Source organism: Nomascus leucogenys, chromosome 18 (assembly GCF_006542625.1).
Source record: "Nomascus leucogenys isolate Asia chromosome 18, Asia_NLE_v1, whole genome shotgun sequence".
Classification (NCBI taxonomy): Eukaryota; Metazoa; Chordata; class Mammalia; order Primates; family Hylobatidae; genus Nomascus; species Nomascus leucogenys.
The window spans coordinates 44,043,011-44,066,944 of record NC_044398.1 but is presented as its reverse complement, the minus strand read 5'-3'; the positions used below and the strand labels follow the sequence as shown (position 1 = coordinate 44,066,944).

At 42.8% G+C, this 23,934-nt stretch overlaps 1 protein-coding gene and 1 pseudogene across 4 annotated transcripts in view; one reads left to right on the top strand and one right to left on the bottom strand.

Annotated features, from left to right (window-relative positions):
• LOC105739000 overlaps positions 1-10,928 on the top strand; it is a 101,125-nt pseudogene extending 90,197 nt beyond the window's left edge.
• The window catches only part of BMPR1A (bone morphogenetic protein receptor type 1A), a 175,751-nt gene extending 153,813 nt beyond the window's left edge, over positions 1-21,938 (bottom strand). For 2 of the 4 annotated variants that reach the window (XM_003278594.4, XM_030797816.1), the window contains exon 1: positions 21,551-21,938. The gene's annotated coding sequence lies outside the window, so the exon portion shown is untranslated. The remainder of the gene's footprint in view (positions 1-21,550) is intronic. The other 2 variants (XM_030797813.1, XM_030797815.1) reach the window with 1 other exon arrangement.
• Positions 21,939-23,934: the final 1,996 nt, after the last annotated feature.

Sequence of the window (23,934 nt, the reverse complement as noted above, 5' to 3'; positions counted from 1 at the left end):
GCTGTAACACTCACCGAGAAGGTCTGCAGCTTCACTCCTGAAGCCAGTGAGACCACGAGCCCACCGGGAGGAACGAACAACTCCAGACGTGCCGCCTTAGGAGCTGTAACCCTCACCGTGAAGGTCTGCAGCTTCACTCCTGAGCCTGCGACACCACGAACCCACCAGAAGGAAGAAACTCCGGACACATCCGAACATCGGAAGGAACAAACTCCGGACAGGCCGCCTTTAGAACTGTAACACTCACCGCGAGGGTCCACAGCTTCATTCTTGAAGTCAGTGAGACCAAGAACCCACCAATTCCAGACACAGAACTACAGGCATATATGCCACCATGCCCAAATAACTTTAGTGCTGGGATTACAGGCATGAGCCACCGTGCCCAGTTAATATCCATTTTTTTAAACCACATTTTTAAAAAGTACAAGTGTAGAGTAGGCACAGTTGGATTTAACCAGCACTGGGGTTTCTCAATTAAGCAATGAAGCAAGTGAGGGCAAGTGTACTGAGAATATTTGCAACTGAACAATCATGACCAAAAACAGAAATTAAACTGAATAAAGAGAAGGGTAAGGACATAAGGAGAGAGTGTGGTGAGGAACAGTGCAAAGATAATAGGGTCAATGGGTTCTAAGTCCCAGTGAGATAAAAGAATTGTTGGCACTAGAAGGCATGAGCCAGTAAAGTGGGAAGTGATGATCAGGGTAGAACTGAAATTACGGAAGGGGTTATAATTTTTTGTTATTATTGTATAACAGAACTGGGGTACGACCATGACAGCTGAGGTAGGGTGGAAACTTTGCAGGATGTCAAGATATTAAGAGCCAAGGAAGGTAGTGAAGAGTCTCCCACCCAGATGTTGAGATCAAGAACTAGAATAAAGAAGTATTAGGGAAAAGGAGCCATATAAGACAAAATCTTCATTAAATGAGAAGGAAGTCAGTCAAGGTTCCAAGGAAAACTACAGGATGTATCATGAGATTGAATATCATGTTTTCTATCTGATGTTAAGGTGGGAGGGAGAGTGATCTGGAAGTAGCAAAGAGGGTAAAGGATAACCCCTCCAGGCCCAAGGAAAGGGGGTCTGCAAGAGAAAATTCCACTGCTTGAGTGGACTACAAAAAAGAATCAGTGTCCTCCAGTGTGAACTAAGTTTCAATTGCAGAAGTTCTTATTCAGGAGCCCATGACCTCACAAAATTCAGGAGGTTCATAACCTTAGATGTGAAAAAGATTACATTTTTATTTTCACTAACCGAACTTTGAATTTTTCTTTACTTATGAGAGTAGGCAGGACACACAGTAGTATTAGCAACACCTGTGACTTTGTAATAAAAACAAATCAGATATTCTCGTCAAACTACTTGCTGCAGGCAACTCAAAGCATTATTTATGCTCATCAGTATCTAAAAATTAGGGCAGTTGTTAAACTCACCCCTGGATTATTTAATGAGTTAATAAAAGAACAAACATTACTATATCTAAAAATGTTAATAGCTATATTTCAAAATAATTGTTTTCTTTCATAAGTCTTATGTATTTTACCCATTTAAAAACATTAGTCTAAGAAGGGGAACAGAGGCTACTTAAAACATTAAAGAATCCTTAAGAACAAGAAGGTAAATAGAAAAAGAGAGACAATGGAAGGTTTCAGGAGTTGCAGTGCAGTGGGAAAAGACTCTGCGGGGAAATGAACCCCAGGGTGAGCAGCGGAAAAGGAGGGAGACAGAGAAAATGTTAGCTGAAAAAGGCAAGCTGCAATGCACAATGCATGATGCCATCTGTATAAAGCACCAAAAAATGGATATGTATTTTTGTAAATAGAAAGAAAATCTTAGGAAGATACATACAGTAACAACAGTGGTTACCAAGGAAAAGGAAACAGCACAGAGGGGAGAGCGAAGAGAGTAGGGAGGAAAGCACTTTTCTGTATTGTTGCCATTGTTTACTGCAAGCTATTACATTAAAAAAAAAAAAAACTAGCTATTTTTAGAGGAATGCCTTTTCTGTTTTCCTTAGTATATCCTTTGGTCAATTTCAGCAGAATAGTAAGGATTAGACCTCAGGTCTCCAGAAAACTCAGTGATACATTCTCTCAGGAAATGCTGTCCAAAAAATGAAACTTTCTATAGCAGGGTGAGATGGGCATCAGGGGGAATGAATTTTGCTCTCTGGGGCTATCATGAAACCATCAGCCTTGTGTCCACCCTTCACAACATTTGACTTTCGTGTTGAGATAAGCAGGAAACTGAAAGCCTCATCTCCTGGAGTGCTCTCCTCATGACTCAAAGCATGTCTGGGACAAGAAACTGACAAGCAGGCCAAAGATTAATAGGCAGGTTTTATCAGATGTAACAGATGTGACAGTACGTCTCACACGGCTATTGCTGGTGTACAGGAACCTATGGATTTCTTCGTTTACCACGTGTAGAGCCAACTTACTGAACTCATTTATTAGTTTTCTCAGTTTGTCAATCGATTTTCTTGGCTTTTCTAGGTAGATTACATGCTTAGCGAAAAGCATAAACAAACAGTACACAAATGACCTTCCCTTCAAATATTTAGAACTTTTTCACTTCAGCTTCCCTTAAACATTGGCTGGAGTCTCCAGCACTAAAAAGAACACTAAAAATGAGCTTAGTATTGTTCTTCCTTTCATGGTAAATATTTTACCAGTTGGGTTTGCTACATGCCTCAGGCTGAGGAAGTTTCTTTCTTTTCTTAAAACTAGGCTATCAAAAAGAGTTAATTTCATTTAATATATTTTTTTACCATTAACTGAGATGGTTGCATTGTTTTCCTCCTTAGATTTATTTAGTGTAAATGATACTAATATATTCCCTAAGGTCAAATCATCCTTGAATCTTGGGCTAGCTTTATCCTATAGTATCTATATACTGTTTGATTCAATTTGCTAGTGTTTTACTTGTGATGTTACAAATACATGGTAAGTGAGAATAGACATCGTTCTCTTTTTCTGATCCATCCTTGTCTGATTTTGCTAGCAGGGTTATGGCCAGCTTCAAAGAGCATCTTTTCTTTTGCATACTTTTTCTTTCCTCTAAAAATCTTTGTGTAAAATAAGAATCATCAATTCTTTTTAAAGGCTTATAAAAAAAAATCTGGCCCTTTAAAGAGTATGTCTCTGACAATTTTATTTTTTTTAATTTCTTTACCCTTTAATGGGTTACCATGCTTTTCCATTCCTTCTTACAATTCAGGCTTGGCCCATGGTCCAAGACAATCCTTGAATATTGACAAAAAGGAAAGCAATGACAAATTTACAACAGCATCACACTCTTTTAGTATCACTGAAGCTCCCTTAATGTATATTTAATAAAATATTGATTCAATGCTGAAGATATAAATAGGATATCTAAATTTAATCCAAAAAAGTTATGTTATTTTTAGAAAAGATAATAACTCCTATCAAATGGGGACAATTCAGCCGGGCGCAGTGGCTCACGCTTGTAATCCCAGCACTTTGGGAGGCCGAGGCGGGCGGATCACGAGGTCAGGAGATCGAGACCACGGTGAAACCCCGTCTCTACTAAAAATACAAAAAATTAGCCGGGCGTGGTGGCAGGCGCCTGTAGTCCCAGCTCTTCGGAGAGGTTGAGGCAGGAGAATGGTGTGAACCCGGGAGGCGGAGCTTGCAGTGAGCCGAGATTGCGCCACTGCACTCCAGCCTGGGCAACACAGCGAGACTCTGTCTCAAAAAAAAAAAAAAAAAGGAAAAAAAAAGAAAATGGGGACAATTCATTTAAAGATGAATTGAAGGCTGGGCACGGTGGCTCACACTTGTAATCCCAGCACTTTCAGAGGCCGAGGTGGGCGATCACCTGAGGTCAGGAGTTTGAGACCAGCCTGGCCATTATGGTGAAACCCTGTCTCTACTAAAAATACAAAAATTAGCCAGGTGTAGTGGCAGACGCCTGTAATTCTACCTACTCAGGACGCTGAGGCAGGAGAATCGCTTGAACCCGGGAGGCAGAGGTTGCAGTGAGCCGAGATCGCACCACTTCACTCCAGCCTGGAGACAGAGTGAGACTCCGCCTCAAAAAAAAAAAGAATGACATACATGCTGTACAGCTAAAAATGTGCATATCACAGTGATAAGAATATATGCTTAGTCTATTTAAGATATCTTTTTCTTTCAAAGTTTCTTTTGCTATTTCCACAACAGAACCTATAAAGAACACACAGCTGCCTAGCAGATGTATAATTTCAGTGTTTAGATTCCATTCTTTCTAGCTTCATTCTGCTAGAGGTTTTAGATTTTCTATTTCCATCTGGTGTTTTTGTTTTGTTTTGTTTTGTTTTTTGAGACGGAGTCTTGCTCTGTTGCCCAGGTTGGAGTGCAGTGGCACGATCTCAGCTCACTGCAACCTCTACCTCCCGGGTTCAGGTGATTCTCTTGCCTCAGCTTCCCAAGTAGCTGGGATTACAGGTGACCGCCACCATGCCCAGCTAATTTTTGTACTTTTTTAGTAGAGACAGGGTGCCACTATATGTTAGCCAGGCTGGTCTCAAACTCCTGACCTCAGGTGATCCACCCGCCTCAGCCTCCCAAAGTGCTGGGATCACAGGCGTGAGCCACTGCACCTGGCCTTCATCTGGTTTTTAACCTCCTACAGTTTAGGTTCTGTTTCCCTACATCTTACTATATTTTAGTCTATTATTACCGAAGAACATATCAAATGTGAAACATCTTGATTTAAAAAAAAAAAACAAACTTAAAAGTGGCAAAAGCTGAGAAGGAAAGGAAGAACATTCGGAAAAAAAAAAAAAAAAAAACCCAGATAACTAGAATAAGACAGCCAAATTTTCAGAACTTTCTATTTCTATTTAGATACCCCTACCCCTACAAATTTCAAGTTCCTTTTATTCCAGGTTCAGACACTCAGGATGAACTTAGCTTTACTCACCTTATTTGCACAAATTCTTAAGTTACAGTAGAAACATTGTAGAATTTTTTTAAACTTACAGTATATATACCAAAATGTTTATAGATGTTACCTTTTAGTATAAATACAGGGGATTTTTACTCTTTTCTCAGGGCTTTTCTATGTGTTTCAATTTGTTCTGTAAGCATTATTTTTGCAATCAGGAGGGAAAAAAGACTTGTTTTGAAAAGAAACTTTAAAGGAATGGGATGATTTTTAGATGTCTACATGCCATAACCAATTACATTTAAACAACTGTTAAGAGAACAAAAGCAATTTAATAATATTCCATATTATTATTCAGCAGCATTAACAGGTAAAAATCAGATTTCATTTCTCAATCTATCTGACTCCAAAAACTGCCCCACAGATGGACTTAATCACTTTCATTTTCAACTGACGTTGCAGTACCTGACATCTCTTTTTCTTCTTGTTCTCTCACAGGGTAGGTTTTATTCTATGAAACGATACAAATAACATAATTATGTTATGCAAGCATCTACCCAAGTTCAATTATTTTAAGAGTAACACTCATGGTAAAGCTGTGAAAAAAGATCTATCTCTGGCCGGGCATGGTGGCTCACGCCTGTAATCCCAGCACTTTGAGAGGCCAAGGTGGGCAGATCATGAGGTCAGGAGATTGAGATCATCCTGGCTAACACGGTGAAACTCCGTCTCTACTAAAAATACAAAAAATTAGCCAGGCGTGGTGGCGGACACCTGTAGTCCCAGCTACTCGGGAGGCTGAGGCAGGAGAATGGCGTGAACCCGGGAGGTGGAGCTTGCAGTGAGCCGAGATCGCGCCACTACACTCCAGCCTGGGCGACAGAGCAAGACTCCATCTCAAAAAAAAAAAAAAAAAAAAAAGATCTCTGACCATCGCCAATTAAACATGTATACATCTCAGAGATGAGAAAAAAACGCACTAACTTTTAAAGAACGTGTGTGGGAAGAATTTTGGATAAATATTTTTTAAACTATATGCCACTGACCTTTTAATATTGTTTAAGATACAAATGAAAAAAAAAATCAGTAAAGTAAAAAAGTATAAATCGGAGCCAGGCACAGTGGCTCACAGCTGTAATCCCAGCACTTTGGGAGGTCAAGGTGGGAGGATCTAAGCTTGAGCCCAGGCAGCCGAGGCTACAGTGAGCCGCGTTCACACCACTGCACTCCAGCCTGGGGAACGGAATGTGTGAGACCCTGCTTCAATTAATCAATCAATCAATCTCAAAAGATTAACTGTGGAAAATTTAAATGTGGAAAATCTCTACCACGTTTTAAATATTAAAAGAGAGGTTAATTGTTAAAAGTCAACTCTGTGCCTAGTACACATCCTCATCTTAAAATTCTCCTCCTCCATTTGACAATATAATTATGTGGTTAAGAGCATGGACTCTAAAATCCAGACTGCCTGGGTTTCAATCCCAGCTCTGCCACTTATGAACTATGCAACCCTTGACAAGCTACTTAACCTCTGCAGCCTTAGTTTCCTCATGTAAAAGGGAACTGATAACAGTAACTATATCATAGAATACTTGTAAAGGTTAAATGGATTCAGAGTAAGGAAATATGTCAGATGCCATTTAATCCATCTCAATCTTGTATTTTATTGCTCAACATTCTTTAAACTAAAACCTATTTACCTTTTATATGTGAATAATGGCTGAATATTAATTTAAAACTCTAAAACTCAAAATCTCATACACTAAATAAAAATAAAATATTGAACTAGTGTTTCCTTTTGAGCGCTTTTTATGTTATTTAATGTTTCCAAGGTTTGATAAACTCCAACAATTCCATAAAAAGGAATTAAGATATTTGAGTTAATGTTCCAATTAAAAGGGTTATCATATAATATACAGCTTATAGATCTGAGATAAAATTAAATGATACACTTAATGCTAAAATAGTATTGAGAATCGGAATGCATTTGGAAACAGGCCACTGAGAAGATCAAATGGTCATCTATAGTACTGTGACAGCCTCATACGGAGAAAAAGAGAATGGGATTTGGTGTCCAAAGGCATTAATGGGAACTTAAGGTGGGAACTTAATGGGATCTTATGTGTCCAAAGGCCTTAATGGGAACTTAACTTAAGGTAATGGGAACTTAAGGCTCTTAACAAAGGGTCTGAAATTGGTACAAACACAAGAAACAATTGTTTCTCTATCCCTATCCCTAATTGTGGTTGGTCAAATCTCCCTTTTCCATTTCTTACAGAGATCTTGAAAAGTTCCTATGGCTCTTGGTTGTTAAAAAGTGCAGTTTAAAACTTTAATCTTCAGTCTTACAATCACCTCCTTTCTCTTCAAATTCAGATTGGGTGCACAGTCCAAGACAGCTAGCCTGGAGGAAGGGGTGTGGTCTGATTGATTAGGGGAGGGAGGAGGGAGACTGGAGTAGCTATCTTACTTGCCACTTCCCTGGCTAATACTGACTACACTGTCTGTATCACAAGCAGACAAATGATAGCTTTTCTTCTGGGGACAAGTGGGGTTCTTTCATGACAAAGGAGACTAGAGGCTCTCAGCCCACCTAAAGATCTGCTTCAGCTCACCCTCCATTTGTTGTATTGTTTTGTTTGGTTTTGAGATAGGGTCTCTCTCTCACAGACTGAAGTGCAGTGGTAAGATCACAGCTCACTGCAGCCTCAACCTTCTGGGCTCAGGCAGTCCTCCTGCCTCAGTTGCCCAAGAAGCAGGGAATATGACACAGGGCCTCACTATCACTTAGGCTGAAGTGCAGTGGCACGATCTCAGCTCACTGTAGCCTCAACCTCCTGGGCTCAAGCCAATCTGCCACCTCAGCCTCCTGAGCAGCTGGGACCACAGGTGCCCGCCACCACACCTGGCTAATTTTTATATTTTTTGTAGAGACAGGGTTTCGCCATGTTGCCCAGGCTGGCCTCAAACTCCTGAGCTCAAGCGATCCACCCACCTCGGCCTCCCAAAGTGGTGGGATTACAGGCATGTGCCACCACACCTGGCCTGGCTCATTTATTTGCACAGACATGGTCTCACTATGTTGCCCAGCCTGATCTCGAACTCCTGAGCTCAAGTGATCCTCCCACGTTGGCCTCCCAAAGTACTGCGATTATAGGTCTGTGTCACCTCGCCCAGCCTCAGCTCACCCTCTTCCAATTACTTTTGCTTCCCTGTCCAGCACAGCCTGCCTGGCAAGAAGGCTGGTGCCTGGTTACATTTGCATTACCCACCTGAACTAAAAGGTCACTGCCACCCCTCCATCCACACTGAGATTTCTAATTTTCCTTATCCTTTGCTCAAATAGGTACAGATAAACCAGCCTGCTGCATAATTAATATAGCCTAGGTAATCAGATATTCCATTCCATCTTCTGCTAGTATTCTTAACCTCCAGGAATGGTTCTCTTAGACCTCTCCACACTAAGCTTCTAAGGGAAGGATACTCCGAGGGAAGGAGAAGGGAAGAAAAACTACAGCGCTCCCTGCTAGGCAAACTAATCGCTGCAATGACTACTCTGGCACAATTCCTTCTCCCCGCAACTTGTGATCTAATTCTGCCACATCTTAATGAGCCCTGGAAAGGATTCTGGCCACTAATGCCTAGGGCTTTTTTTAGTATGTGGAGTCTTTACTTTATATGTAACTTTGAGGTCCTAGTCATCCACTCTGAGTGAAGGAGGAAAAGTCTGATTCTATTTACTTTTTTCTTTTTAGAGACAGGGTCTCGCTATGTTGTCCAGGCTGAAGTGCAGTTGCTATTCACGTAGCACACTATTCTCATAATGCATTACAGCCTCAAACTCCTGGCCTCAAGTGATCCTCTCACCTCAGCCTCCCTAGTAGGTAGAACTACAGAGTTCAGCTCTACATCTATTTACTCTTTTACACCAACTTGTTTGACATTGGTGGGAAAATTAACCTTCATTAGCCTCCAATTCTTGATGTACAAAGCAGGAAAACCAACAAAATTTCCTATATCAATTTGCCAGTACTGATGATACACAGAAGCATTTTGCAAATTCAAATGTGAATATTAACATGGAAGCTAAAATAATGCATACTTTTAGAAAGCAACAAGATCAGATTTAATTTTCAAGGACGCTGTATGTGAAGCCATTCAAACCTGCATTTTAAGATGGAACTGTCCAGCTTATTTCTCTCAGAAATATTCATCTACACTAACATTCATTAAGCTACTATGTGGCAAGCACAGTGTTAAGCACTGAACTGCACTCATCATTCATTTAGTCCTCAGTAACCCTAAGAGAGAGGACCATTATTATCCTCCTTTTACATATGAGAAAAGGAGGCTTAGAGTAATTAACAACTTTGGCTCAAGGTCACAAACCTAGAAAGCAGAGTGTAATAATAAGGCACAGAAAGCAATAAACACACTGATGCATAACTAAACCTAGAAATAAGCCAACATTTAATTAACCTTTTTAGTTATTTCATAACCAGATAAATGGAAAGTCACAATAACCATATCAGTATTTCTTTATTCTTTTAAGATATTAATGCCTTCTTTGTGTAAAGATTTAACCTCAATTGAATGACTTTTGTTGTCTCTCCTCAGTGATGTGACCAGAGAAACCTGTTACAAACCATTTACTCTTCTGCAAATTGATAAAATGCTAAGAAAAAAACAGGGAAGACTGCATAACTTTAAGAACAAAGGCCTGTGAACACAATCAAAGTTACTATGCCATCCATTAACAATCAGCATTACTACCATAGGAACAAACACAGGGGGGTGAGGGGCACATCTTTAATAGCATAATCCACTTCATTTAACAAATGTTTCATTTTGGATAATAGTTTTTTTAATGTAGTTTAAAGAAACTTTACTTATGCTCTTTATATTTAAGATACTTATATTTATTTTTAGAAAAACGTTACTTTATTATTATCCCTTGCCCTTACAGCCAGAAAAACATCAATTTGGCCATTGTCTGAGAAGAAAAACTTCCTACACCCTCTTATGTTCAGTAATTGAGGTCTGATCAATTAAACTGACAAAAAACACATCTGCAAGAGTAATGACAGATTTGATTCACATATGTAGAAGAATTCACAGAAAAATGTGACCCAAGGGGGCTGTCCGAATTTGGGGCATGTGTACCATCTTACTAGGCGAACTGGAAAGAACAATGGGCTGTTGCAGGAAAACAAGTAACATGTAGGAAAGACAAATGGACCCTTAGGAGAACAGCTGGAGATAGGATAGTTTGTAACAATGTCTGTTTAGGTGTGGTGCCAAATTCTCTCCAGTGACAAGACACCATCTTCCCTGCTTGCAAAACTCCCAAGGAAGGGATTTATGACAACTGGAGGTTATGACAATTGAGTTCTTTGGGGAGGATCTAGTTTTAGGCAGACAAGGGTGTTCGGGGGGGAAAAAAAAGCTATTCTCAAATGTTTTCAGATTAAAATATATGTTTTGTTTGAGACAGGGTCTTGCTTTGTCACTCAGGCTGGAGTGCAGTGTAAGATCATGGCTCACTACAGTCTCGAACTCCTGGGCTCAAGCGATCCCCCCACCTCAGCTTCCTGAGTTGCTGGGACTACAGGTGCATACCACCACATCTCACTAATTTTTAAATTTTTGTAGAGACAGAGTCTCAACATGTTGCCCAGGCTGGTCTAGAGCTCCTGGGCTCAAGTGATCCTCCTGCCTCGGCCACCCAAAGTGCTGGGATTACAAGCATGAACACCACGTTTCCAAATAATTTTTATGTTGCAGTAGCATATTCTGGATGCCTTTGCCATGAACAGATACAAATATCTGAACATTTACTTTGTACAAAGCATGCATGTGTACTGTTAGCAATACAAAGTATTTTAGCACAAAAATCAAAGGAGTGTATAACAAGTTGAGAGTATAAGACAAATGAAACTTAAAATTTTTTGTTTTTTAATAGTCGTACAACAGCAAGAAACTTTATATCATGAATGTTTTTTCAGCTGGCAAACTGGCAAAGATAAAAACAGACTGATATGGCCGGGCGTGGTGCCTCATGCCTGTAATCCCAGCACTTTGGGAGGCCGAGGCGGGCGGATCACGAGGTCAGGAGGTCGAGACCATCCTGACCAACATGGTGAAACCCTGTCTCTACTAAAAATACAAAAATTAGCTGGGCATGGTGGCGTGCACCTGTTGTCTGAGCTACTCCGGAGGCTGAGTCAGGAGAATCACTTGAACCTGGGAAGCAGAGGCTGCAGTAAGCCAGGATGGCACCACTGCGCTCCAGCCTGGCAGCAGAGCAAGACTTGGTCTCCAAAAAAAAAAAAAAAAAACATCCTGGCTAACACGGTGAAACCCCGTCTCTACTAAAAATACAAAAAAAAAAAATTAGCCAGGCATGATGACGGGCGCCTGTACATGATGGCGGGCGGGAGGCTGAGGTAGGAGAATGGCGTGAACCCGGGACTTGGAGCTTGCTGTGAGCCGAGATAGCGCCACTGCACTCATGCCTGAGTGAAAGAACGAGACTCTGTCTCAAAAAAAAAAAAAAGAAGACTGATATGATTCTGTTGGGAGGAGCAAACATACTCAAATACTGTTGGCTGGAATATGAATGGTTATGAAGATTTTGCAGGATGGCCTGGCACTGTCCATCAAATCTGCATGGCTTCTCTTATAGTAAATGCATTTCTAAGAATTCATCTCGTAAAATAAAAACAGTCTTCAAAGGATATGTACAAACACCACAGCAGTATTTGTAATGCAAAAGAAAAAAATGGAAATAATCTAATTATTCATTGACAGGAAACTGGTAAATAAAATCAAGGTATAATCAGAAAATGGAATAACTGCTTAACGACTATAAAAAATGAGATGATTGAGGCTGCGCACAATGGCTCACACCTGTAATCTCAGCACTTTGGGAGGCCTAGGAGGGAGGATCACTTTAGCCCAGGAGTTTGAGACCAGCCTAGGCATCATGGTGAGATCCCATCTCCACACATACACAAAAATTTTTTAATTAGCTGGGCATGGTGGCATGCACCTGTGGTCCCAGCTATTCGGGAGGCTGAGATGGGAGGATTGCTTGAGCCCAGGAGTTGGAGGCTGCAGTGAGCTGTTTGCACCACAGCACCACTCCAGCCTGGGCAACAGAACAAGACCTTCCCTCAAAAAAAAAAAAAAAAAAAAAGAATGAGGAAATTGAAGTTTACTGACATAAAAAGAATCCCCCTATATATTCAGTGAAAATAAATTTAAAGATAAGGATGTATTGTATGACCCCATTTTAGGAAAGGCGGACAGAAAAAAGGAAAGAAGGCAACAAAAGAAAATTTTTTCTATATACTTTCAACAGTGGCAATCTTGGGGCACAGGTGAAGCATGATTACAGAAGACTTTCATTACTTCATTTCTGTATTGTTTGAAGTTTCAACCACAAATATGTGTAACTTCTGTTAACAGAAAACACACAGTTCTATGGTAATACGTAGTTAGGGAAACTATACTAGAGTTTCACCATGCATATTAGCATATTAAAAGTTCTGAGAAGGTTTGTAGTAAAGAAATCTAATATACCAATAGATGGTACAAGAAATACCAAAAGACTATCTTCAAATAATGATACAACAAAGAGCCAACTATGAGGCTTGGACCACTGAGGAGGGCTTCATAGGAGAGAGATGAATATTCTTTTTTTTTCTTTTTTTTTTTTTTTTTTGAGATGGAGTCTTACTGTGTTGCCCAGGCTGGAGTGCAATGGCGCAATCTTGGCTCACTGCAACCTCCACTTCCCAGGTTCAAGCGATTCTCCTGCCTCAGCCTCCTGAGTACCTGAGACTACAGGCGTGCGCCACCACGCCTGGCTAATTTTTGTATTTTTAGTGGAGACGGGATTTCACCATGTTGGTCAGGCTGGTCTCGAGTAACTGATCTCGTGATCCTCCCACCTCGGCCTCCCAAAGTGCTGGGATTACAGGTGTGAGCCACCGCACCTGGCCAAGGATTTATGCTAGATTTTAAAGCATTCTGATGGGCAAAGAACCAGGGAAAGGAAAGTCAAAGGCAGTACTGTCCAATATGACATGTAATTTTAAACTTTCTAGTTGCCACATTAAAAAAGTAAAAAGAATCGTGTGAAATCAGTTTTGTTTTTTTAATTGAGACAAGGTCCCACCACATTGCCCAGGCTGATCTCAAGCTGCTGGGCTCAAGCAATCCTCCCACAGTGCTGGGATTACAGGCGTGAGCCACCATGCCCGGCCAAAATCAGTTTTAATATATTTCTTTAATCCAATGTATCCCTAACAGTATCATCTCACTATATAACCAATATTTTAAAAGCATAATGAGATATTTTACATCTTTTGGTACTATCTTCAAAATCTGGTACGTAATTCACACTTAGACTAGCCACAGTTCAAGTCTTCAACAGCCACCTGTGGTAGTGGCTATCTATTGTAGTAGACAGTAGAGGTCTAAGGATTCTGAACCCAAACCTGAATCGGATATTTAGGTGACTTAGGCTGATAAAATAGTAGGAAAGTAAGCATATTAGCATATTAAAAGTTCTGAGAAGGTTTGTAGTAAAGAAATCTAATATACCAATAGATAGTACAAGAAATACGAAAAGACTATCTTCAAATAATGATGCAGCAAAGAGCCAACTATGAGGCTTGGACCACTGAGAAGGGCTTCATAGGAGAGAGATGAATATTCTTTTTTTTTTTTTTTTTTTGAGACAGAGTCTTACTGTGTTGCCCAGGCTGGAGTGCAATGGTGCAATCTTGGCTCACTGCGACCTCCACCTCCCAGGTTCAAGCAATTCTCCTGCCTCAGCCTCCTGAGTACCTGGGACTACAGGTGTGCGCCACCACGCCTGGCTAATTTTTCTATTTTTAATGGAGACGGGGTTTCACCATGTTGGCAGAAAAGGCTGACTTGGCCAGAGCAGGAGACCAGTCCAAGATATTTTGGATCTTCTATTGTAAGCAAATAAGAAAACAGGGAAAAATATTTAACAAACAGGGATAATGACCAAAGCAGTACTTCAGAAAGATTAATAATAGTTTTTGCTAAAATATACACATACAACTTCAACATGCAATTTTTCCCCCACATTTTTATTACATAAAAGATTATAAAATGAAAGAATAATCTGTCACCCAGCGATTGTATTTCATTGATTTGGTATACATTTAAGACACTTCTGAACAGTTACCACTGAAATATTTTTATTTCATGACATTTTTAAACGACTTCTTGAAAAATGCAGACATTAACAGCCTCACCAAAATTTAACAGCCTTTACTTTAATATTTTCTAACAAGAGCTTCTTTTAGCCAGGAATCTAAAACATTCTTATATACAAATTTAAAACACTCAAGACCCTATACTCTTGAAATACATTACAAAGCATTTTAATTACTAATAAGAAAACTACCTACAAATCTTAAAATACATAAAACAGTATCAAAACTATCCAAGTCAGCCAGGTGTGGTGGCTCACACCTGTAATCCCAGCACTTTGGGAGGCTGAGGCGGGAGGATCACAAGGTCAGGAGATTGAGACTATCCTGGCTAACACAGTGAAACCCCGTCTCTACTAAAAAATAGAAAAAATTAGCCAGGCGTGGTGGCTGGCGCCTGTAGTCCCAGCTACTCGGGAAGCTGAGGCAGGAGAATGGCGTGAACCCGGGAGGCAGAGCTTGCAGTGAGCCGACATGCGCCACTGCACTCCAGACTGGGCGACAGAGCAAGACTCCGTCTCAAAAAAAAAAAACTATCCAACTCTCCTACAGATTTCTCACCTTCAAAATTGAGTCTTTCTTCTCAACATTTTGATACTTTACCCAAAGGCTAAAGAAAAAAAAAATTAAAGCTCAAAAAAGGAGGTAAGAAAGCAGGATGCGGGAAGGGCACCGCAGGCATAAGCCATATTCCCTTTGGTACTTGCAAGGACTGCCAAGGCTGGCGTGATTCTTCAGCCAAAAGTCAGAAGTCCAGTGATGTCATTAGGACCAAAAGCATTACATGACCTTCAATCTCGGCAGCTAACTGTGCTGCAAGTCAAGAGATTTTCTTTCTTTTTCTTTAAGCAGAAAAATTATCTTAAAGTTCACCATGTTCCTTCTATTTTTTAAGATAAAGAAACGAAGATGCGGATGATTGCATAGGTACTCAGTAGTAAAACCAGTATCAGACATTATTTATAAAAAATTAGAAGCTGAAACTTAATCATTCTGCTGCTTCTTTATAGCTTTTTATATTTCCCAAATTACCCACAATAGATGTATTGCCTTTATAATTTTTAAAAACCTGCAAAAACTGCTCGCTTTACTGAATACTTCTGGCTGGGCACAGTGGCTCATGCCTGTAATCCCAGCACTTTGGGAGGCCAAGGTGGGCGGATCACGAGGTCAGGAGTCCGAGATCAGCCTGACCAACACAGTGAAACCCCATCTCTACTAAAAATACAAAAATTAGCCAGGCGTGGTGGCTCGCGCTTGTGACCCTAACTATTTGGGAGGCTGAGGCATGAGAATCACTTAACCCGGGAGGTGGAGGTTGCAGTGAGCTGAGATTGCGCCACTGCACTCTAGCCTAGGCGACAGAGCGAGACTCCGTCTCAAATAAATAAATAAATACTACTGAATACTTCCAAAAACAGTCTCCTTGTCCTTTCTTGCCTAAGGTCTCACTCTGCGGGCTACCTTTCTCAGGAAAGCCTTCCAAAGTACCCGCATCCTGAACAGCCCAGCTTCCCTTATCAGTCTTGTAACATTCCCTGGACTTCCTTTTTGTAGATCTTAACGTAACTACAACTAGATAATTATTTAATGTCTATCTTCTCTATCCAGGCCTTAAGTTGAAATTTCTCAAGGCTGGCCAGGCGCAGTGGCTCACACCTGTAATCCCAGAACTTTGGGAGGCTGAGGCGGGCAGATCGCCTGAGGTCAGGAGTTGAGACCAGCCTGGCCCACGTGGCAAAACCCTGTCTCTACTAAAAATACAAAAAGGAGCCAGGCGTATTGGCGGGTGCCTGTTAAACCCAGCTACTCGGGAAGCTGAGCCAGGAGAATCACTTGAACTCAGGAGGCGGAGGTTGCAGTGAGCCCAGATCGCACCACTGCACTCCAGCCTGGGCAACAGAGCAAGACTCCGTCTCAAAAAGAAAAGAAAAAAAAGTATCAAGGCTGTTTTAGGCTCTTCGCTAGACCATACAAGGAGTTCTCGATACGAGGTCTATAACCTATAATCTGTAATTCTATAACCTATAACCTATGTCTTCCTCTGCCAGGTAAATGCACCTGCCTGAAATGAGACCACAAAAGTGAAGAACAGAAAAGACAACCTCAATTAATTATATCATTTGAGCACTTAGGTCCAGCCATGTCTATTTCTAGACCTTTCAAAATCATAGGGGTTACTGGGGAGAAGCTTTTCCCTCCTTTAAGCTAACTTGAGTTAGGGTTGTCACTTGTAAGCAAGAGTCACTTGAGAGAGCCACCCAATTCCCACTGTTGGAATATAAAATCTATACAGCAATGACTCCCAGATGCCTACCTCCAGCGCAAACCTCTGTCAAACCCCCCCATATAGACAACTGCCAAGTGGAAATCCCTACTTGGCTGTTTCAGATATCTCAAACTCCATGTGATCCAACCAATACTATTTGCTTCTACAAACCAGCTCTCCCTCCACATTTTTCATATCAATCACCCACATCTACCCTGCTTTCCAAGCTAGAAATCCAGGAGTTGTTCTTGCCAATCCCATTCCTTCCCTCATCCATAGCTAGTTATCACCTCCTGTCCATTCCTGGCCCTAATTATCTGCCACCATCTTAACCCATTTATGCCTGAGGCTGCAATTTTTTGAATTTTTGCAATCAGACCTTGGCGATGACCTTGAGCAGGATATAAATAACTCCCACATGCTTAGCGTTCCAATAATGGAACACTAGGCATAAATGGGTTTAATCTGGGCCAGGCCAGAAAGACCTTCCTACAAGTTTGAACATCTTCAGTCTTCCTTTCTTCAAAATGATTTTCCAACATGTAACTAATCGCCCTAACTGCAAATGTGATTATAATATTTTATCCCTATATCTAGCATACTCCTGTCCTCCTTCATAAGTCAACAGCCAATTATATATAGCTGGATCAAGAGCCAAGCTCCACTGTTCCAGACTTTAACAGTATAACAAATCTGTGCCATAAGAAAGGAAGGCTCATCAGAAATATAAAACTATAAAAGAGTAACAAAGTCTACAACATCAGAGTAAATAAAAGATACTCAAAGATAATTTACTCATCTATTCAATGTCTACTCATTAGTTATATATTAAACTGCCCATACGAACTGGCTTAGGGACCACAGGGCCCACCCTGAGATGGAGTCTACTGATCATCTGATCTCCCTATGCCCCTAACTAGTGTTCTTTTCAAAAAACACTACTGGGGATTTCCAGGCACATCCAAGAGCTTTGATTAGGGAGAGAAACCCTATTCATCAATTCTAAGATGCATCCATTTTTCATATTTTAGCATCTCCGGAATTGGGGTGCACCTTACAATCAATGGCTTCTTACAACTAGAAGCATATTTTAAGTGGTCTGTAAAATTACAGTGTATCTTACAATGGACAAAACTCAATGCAACTCAACATTTAATCTTGTGTTAAGAAGTTGGTCCAACTTGGTCAATATGGACCTTGTGATGTTAAAAAGACATCCTAAAGCCTAAAAACTAGTAAAAGGTGCGAAAGTAGAAAAGGAAAAGAAATGGTTCCTACTTCAAAATTTAGTGTGATAGGAAACCCATTTTCCTTTCTCTCCACGGTTCGCTACTCCTAAGATCCAATAGTCAGATCAGGACAGTTCAACAGCTACTGCCAGGCTAGACAGGAGCCTTTCCCCATTTATTCATTTTAATATGCAAGAAAAGTCCATTACAGACCCACCCTGCAAACTAGTAAACTAATATTTGTATAAAAACTGCTACAAAGGCCAGGCACAGTGCCTCACCTGTGTAATCCTAGCACTTTGGGTGGCTGAGGCGAGCAGATAAACTGAGGTCAGGAGTTTAAGACCAGCCTAGCCAACATGGCAAAACCCCACCTCTACTAAAAATACAAAAATTAGCCAGGTGTGGTCCCAGCTACTTGGGAGGCTGAGGCAGGAGAATCCCTTGAACCCAGGAGGCAGAGGTTGCAATGAGCTGAGATCACGCCATTGCACTCCAGCCCGGGCGACAGTGTGAGACTCTGTCTCAAAACAAAACAACAACAAAAAACAAAAACAAAAGAAAGAAAGAAAGAAAGAAAGAAAGAAAGAAAGAAAGAAAGAAAGAAAAAGAAAAAAAGTTAAGGTATTAAAAAAAAAAAACAGGTAAATCTGAGGCAAATACCACAGAAAATATTTCATTTAATGGAAGACCTTGGAAACTTCTGAGTGGCTAAGTGCTAAGAACTGGGCTTACGGATTAATTTAGGCAAAAATACATAAGATTAGATAAAGGAGAAAAGTGAAGGCAAGAAAATCATAACATTAGTCCAGGTGGGATGAGAACTTGATTCAGAGTTAGGGGGTGGGGGTAGAGTCACGGGGTGGTGGGGGGAGAACTACGTGAAAGCCAAATAACACTAGATTTGAAAATAAATTCCTGAAAAAAATGTGAAACATTAAAATTCATATGAGAATCAGAAAATCGACACAAACCAACAGCTATTAAAGAAATTGAAGTGTTATTCAAAATCCTCTCCAGAAAAAAGATCTAGGCCTAAATGGTCACATAGGTGAGGTCTTCCAAACTTTCAAGGAACAGATAATCCCAATCTAAAATGATTCTGAAAAAGAGAAAAAGGAAAGCTGCCCAACTCATTTTATGATTTGACTGCTACCTTGACACCAATATGAATTCAGAATTGCCCCACAGTTAGCAAGAATAGAGAGCAGAAGAGTTATAATATCATAAAGCAGAATCAACAGATGTTGGCTACAGACAAGGTATGATGAAATGGGAAAAGGTTTCGGTTTGGTATGACATCAACAAAAATAAAGAACACCAAAGAGGCAAGTTTGCTAAGGAAAAGAAGCTCAGAACAATCAGGTACAGATATGCATAAAGCAACTGAAAAAAAAAAGAAAAAACAAAACAAACAAAAGTGATTCAGAAGACACATAAAGAATTGAGAATTATTCCAACAGAAAGGTCTGAACAATCATTCTAAGGGACTAGAGACAGAGAAAAGTGATCTGAAAAGTGAAACTTGGAAAACGCATATTAAAGAGGAAAAGAGGAACAGAAGGCAGAAAAGTGGCGGGGAGGAACAAAGTCAGTATAATGTCACAGAAGGCCCCTCTTCATCTAGTTAATAGTTAACTCTTGCTCATCCTTTACAATCTGCCTGGGTTCCAACAAAGCAATTTTAAGGAATCTTTCCCAGATTTTCCCACCACCACAAGCATCAGGTCAGGTCTCCACTTGAAGTTCTTATAATAATCTGCACCTTAATTAAAATCACAATTATATTTAACTAGAGACTTTATTTTTCAATATGTATTTCCCCATTAGACTTTAAGCTCCATGAGGGAAGGATCTGTTGTATCTTACTGCCTTGGACCCTGTGTTAGAATACAGCGAGTATTTGTTAAATGAAACGTATAGATGAATGAAACCCAAGGAGAGGCATCTGAAAAATGTGAAGTCGATGTTAAATGTTACAGAAAACTCAAGGAGAGGACTTAGAAAAAGGTGGTTAAATGTGTTTATTGTTACAGTTCCTTGTGAAGGTGAAATCCAGATAACAAGGGGTTAAGAAATGAGTGGCTAGCCACCAACCAGGCAAAGGCAGGAAAAGTAGACTACTCTTGGCAATCTCTAGAGTTGGATTGTGAATGACTAAATTTTAATTTCAATGTTGCGCTAGTTCGCATTCTTTAACAACCATGTGTTACTTCTATTACGAATAAGCTTTTTAAAATGTTATTAAGATCTGAAAAGGAAAAAGCAGCAACAAGACAGCTTGAAGGAGTAGCAGACTTAAGAAAAGGTTTTTGTAAACTGAAAAAATCTTAAGAACATTTGTACTTTAAAGAACCCAAATACGACAGAGAAAATGACTCACGCTCCACTAAGTAGGAAAATTAGAAGGAAAAAAACCCCAAGGTGTTAACTAATAAGAAAGACAAAAAAAAAAAAATTCTCCCTCTTTGACGGAAGGTTAAGAAGCCAGTAAAAGAAGGAATTTAATGAAGCAGCTCCTACTAGGTGCCTCAACCTCTTCTATAAAGGGTGGGGAGAAGTGAAGAAAGTAGAAAAAGTTTAAACTGGGCTCCACGGAAAATGGAGGAAAAATTAAACAAGAACTGAGTCTGGTTCTACTAAAAACGCATTCTACATTTCAATCGGCCTTTCATACACTCACCCCATTCCTAGATCAGAGAACTGCCCATATTTTAGCTTCAAATTTAAAAATCTAAATAATTCTGGTTCACATTCTTTATTTCAACAACTGAAAACAATGAGACGCATTAAGTTACACTCTAATTCAAAGCTTAACTCCTCTCACAAGTAAATACAATAAAGTAGTTGTTTTCAACTCCAGCAACAAAATAGCGATAATTTCAAGTAAGAGTAACTGAAAAATGTTCCTAAACGTAAAAGTGTTTGCAAACAGTTTTGTTTTGTTTTTTTCCTAATTCGTTTGCCAGAATACGATGCTCCTGGGTTCAAATCCCAGCTCCCTTAGACAAGTTAGTTAACCTCTTTGCGCCTCGGTTTCTTCCCCTAAAACAATGAGGAATACAATAAGCCAGATTCACTGTAAGGATTAAATGACGTAACACAGGTGCCAAGTTCATACTATGTACTCTGAACAGTTTGTTGACCGCTTAAAAGAGAAAACCTGCAGGAGTTTGACCAAATTAAAACATCTGAGAGCATGAAAGAGTACCACGCTCAAACGCCAGACCCTAACACACAGCATATTATTTTTCTTCCCTGACGCAAGCTCATTTTTTTTTCCTTGCCAAATCTTTCCACTAGGAGTCTGGAAAGAGAAAAAAGGGTCCAGGCAATCCAGCAGAAAGTTTTCCAAAACTGACGTGCGGAATCACCAGGCCACGGAGCGGAGGCCGCGCAGGACAACAGGTGAAGCAGCTCCGGGAGCTCGGGGGCCAGGGCCCCTTCCCGCGGGGACTCCGGGGCGGGCCGGCTGCTCCTCTCGCTCGACCCCCGCCCGAAACTCACTTTGTTCTCCCCTGTTCCTCCCCACAGCGTCCGGAGCCAAATCACGAATATCAGCCTCGCCGCTCCGGGGCGGGGAGGTGAGCGCCTTTCCCATTTAAGGATTCCAGAAGCGTCCCCGGAGCGACTTTCGCCCACTCCGCATCCCCAAACTCGGCCTGCAACCCGCGAGTGGGAGACAAAAGAGGGGCCGGCGGGGGACGCGGCGCGGGGTGCCGTGGGTCTCTGGCAGGGCGGTCCCGGCCCAGCGCGCGCCGAGGCCTACGGAGCTGCCGGGGCCGGGCCGGACAGCCCCTGGCTCCGGCCACCGCGCGCCCAGCTGCCTCTGCAGCCTCTCCCGAGCCCCGCTGGCCTCCCCGCTGCGGCCAGCCCCTCCCGGTCCGCACGCGCACTCCCAACTCACCCGGACCCCGGGGAACGCATCCTCTAGCCCTCGGCGCGGAGCTTGGTGGGCGCGGCGAGCCGCCGGGGCGAAGCGGGGCCCGGCTCGGCCTCCGCCCTCGGCGTGCAGCGGCCCCGACCTGGTCGCCCCTCGATCGGGCCGTGCGATCTTCGCCGCGCGCGGACGGACGCGCCGAGCCTAAGCCTTCCTGCCCGCCCTTGGCCCTCCTCCCTCCTCACTCCTGCCTCCTCCCTTCTCCTTCGCCAAGCCCGGCAGGCGGATTCCAATCTCTGCAGCCGCCGCCGCAGCCACAGCCGCCGACTCTCGCCAGGAGGGGAGGGGGCGGCGCGGGTGCGGGGGCCTGGGGGAGGGGCGGGCGTCCGCGGGCCTTGCACGGCGCGCGCGCACTGGGAGGGCCCCCGCCCGCGCCGCGCGCACCCGACCACGGGCGCCTGCCCCGCCCCGCCCCGGACACGAAAGGAGCCGAGCGCACGGCGGAAGCGCCCGAAGGGTCCGCGGAGCCCGGCGCCCAGTTGCCCGGGAGGAGGGCCAGCCGCCGGCAAGGGGGCGCCGAGCTGCTGGTGCGGGCGGGGGTGGGAACTTCTCCGCGCGGGCCCGCCGGCCCCTCCCCGCAAGCCAGCCCCACCGCCGCCGCCCGGGCAGCGTCCCGCAGACGCCGTAGGGAGCACGCGATGGAACGCGGCGGAGGGGAGCGCGGACACGGCTGCCGGGCCCTGCGGCCATCGGCGCCCGGGACGCCCGCTCCGGCCTTCGGGGCCCGAGACCCCTGCTCTCGCGGGCTCCTTCGCGTGGACCCGTCCTCCGGCCGACACTCACACTACGGTGAACGCCAGTCAGCTGGCATGAAATAAGCAGGTCGCTGGGAAGGCACCAAGTCACCAAGGTGGGGGATGGCCAGGTCGTGGTAGTTGCGACAAAGAAAAATATAAGTCACATTGCATTTGTTTCTCGCCCACCCACCGCTCCCGTCGTCTCTTCCCGGGCTCCTTGCCAGCGTGCCGAGGCGCAGGCAGTGTGATGAAGGTGCCCCGGCCGGGAGGATCTGCCGGGGAGAGCGGCTTTCCTCATCGATTCGGGAGCGCCAGGCCCGGCGCGCCCAGGCTCCTGTGACCTGCAAGCCCGCGAATTCCAGCGGCATAAGATAAGGAGCGGCGAGGGCCCAACAGGACTGAGGTCAGCCAGCTATAAATACGCCTCCAGCTCCACCGCGGGCTCACGCTGGTGACCTCGTGTACCCTCCGGAGGCTCATTCCGTCCATTTGGAAAATGCAAATAATTGTCACCACCTCTTTTCTTCCATTTCCCCTCATTCATGGTGGAAAATGCTTTTAAAAATATTCGATGACCCGTATGTGAAGAAAGAGGAGATAGGCCCCTTTTTCACCAAATGTGACCTTAACCTCCTTAGTAATCCAAGGAATGTGTCAAGTTTAAGTCATTTAACAAAAGATGTTCTTTTAAAGGTGCATTTTTTAAAATCACTTTTAAAACTGGGTAAAAAGAAAGGGGGAAGGAAAACAATGTGCCAGGGACTTGTATTGACACACATTCTTGCCTGAAGAGATGTTTAGATTCCAGGGTATTCCCTTATATTCTGGTGTAAATGTTTGAATTCCCGTGTATTTTGTTTCAATTTTTTGGTTTATCTTTTATTCTGTCTCCCTTTTCTTCTTTTACCCCCTTTGCCCTTAATGCTGCAGATAGCCTCCGTCATTCTGAATTATTTTTCAGTTCTGTTTTCTTATCTTTTTTTCTGGGCTCTTTAGCTGTCTCAGGTTTGACAGTCATGGGTTATAGTATCTTGCTATGCAGGAAGAATAGGATACGTGAGATTACTTGCATCAACTAAAATTGGTCACTTTTCTTTCTCAAGTTTCCTTCATAATACCCAGCTTTAGTTTTTTTGTTTTTTGTTTTTTGTTTTTTTGTTGTTTTTTTGTTGTTGTTTGTTTGTTTTTTTTTGTTTTGTTTTGTTTTGTTTTTAGACGAAGTCTCGCTCTGTCACCCAGGCTGGAGTGCAGTGGCGCGATCTCGGCTCACTGCAAGCTCCGCCTCCCGGGTTCACGCCATTCTCCTGCCTCAGCCTCCCGAGTAGCTGGGACCACAGGCGCCCACCACCGCGCCCGGCTAATTTTTTGTATTTTTAGTAGAGACGGGGTTTCACCGTGGTCTCGATCTCCTGACCTCGTGATCCACCCGCCTCGGCCTCCCAAAGTGCTGGGATTACAGGCGTGAGCCATCACGCCCGGCCTTTTGTTTTTTTTGAGACAGAGTCTCACTCTGTCGCCCAGGCTGAAGTGCAGTGGCGCGATCTCGGCTCACTGCAAGCTCCGCCTCCCGGGTTCACGCCATTCTCCTGCCTCAGCCTCCCGAGTAGCTGGGAC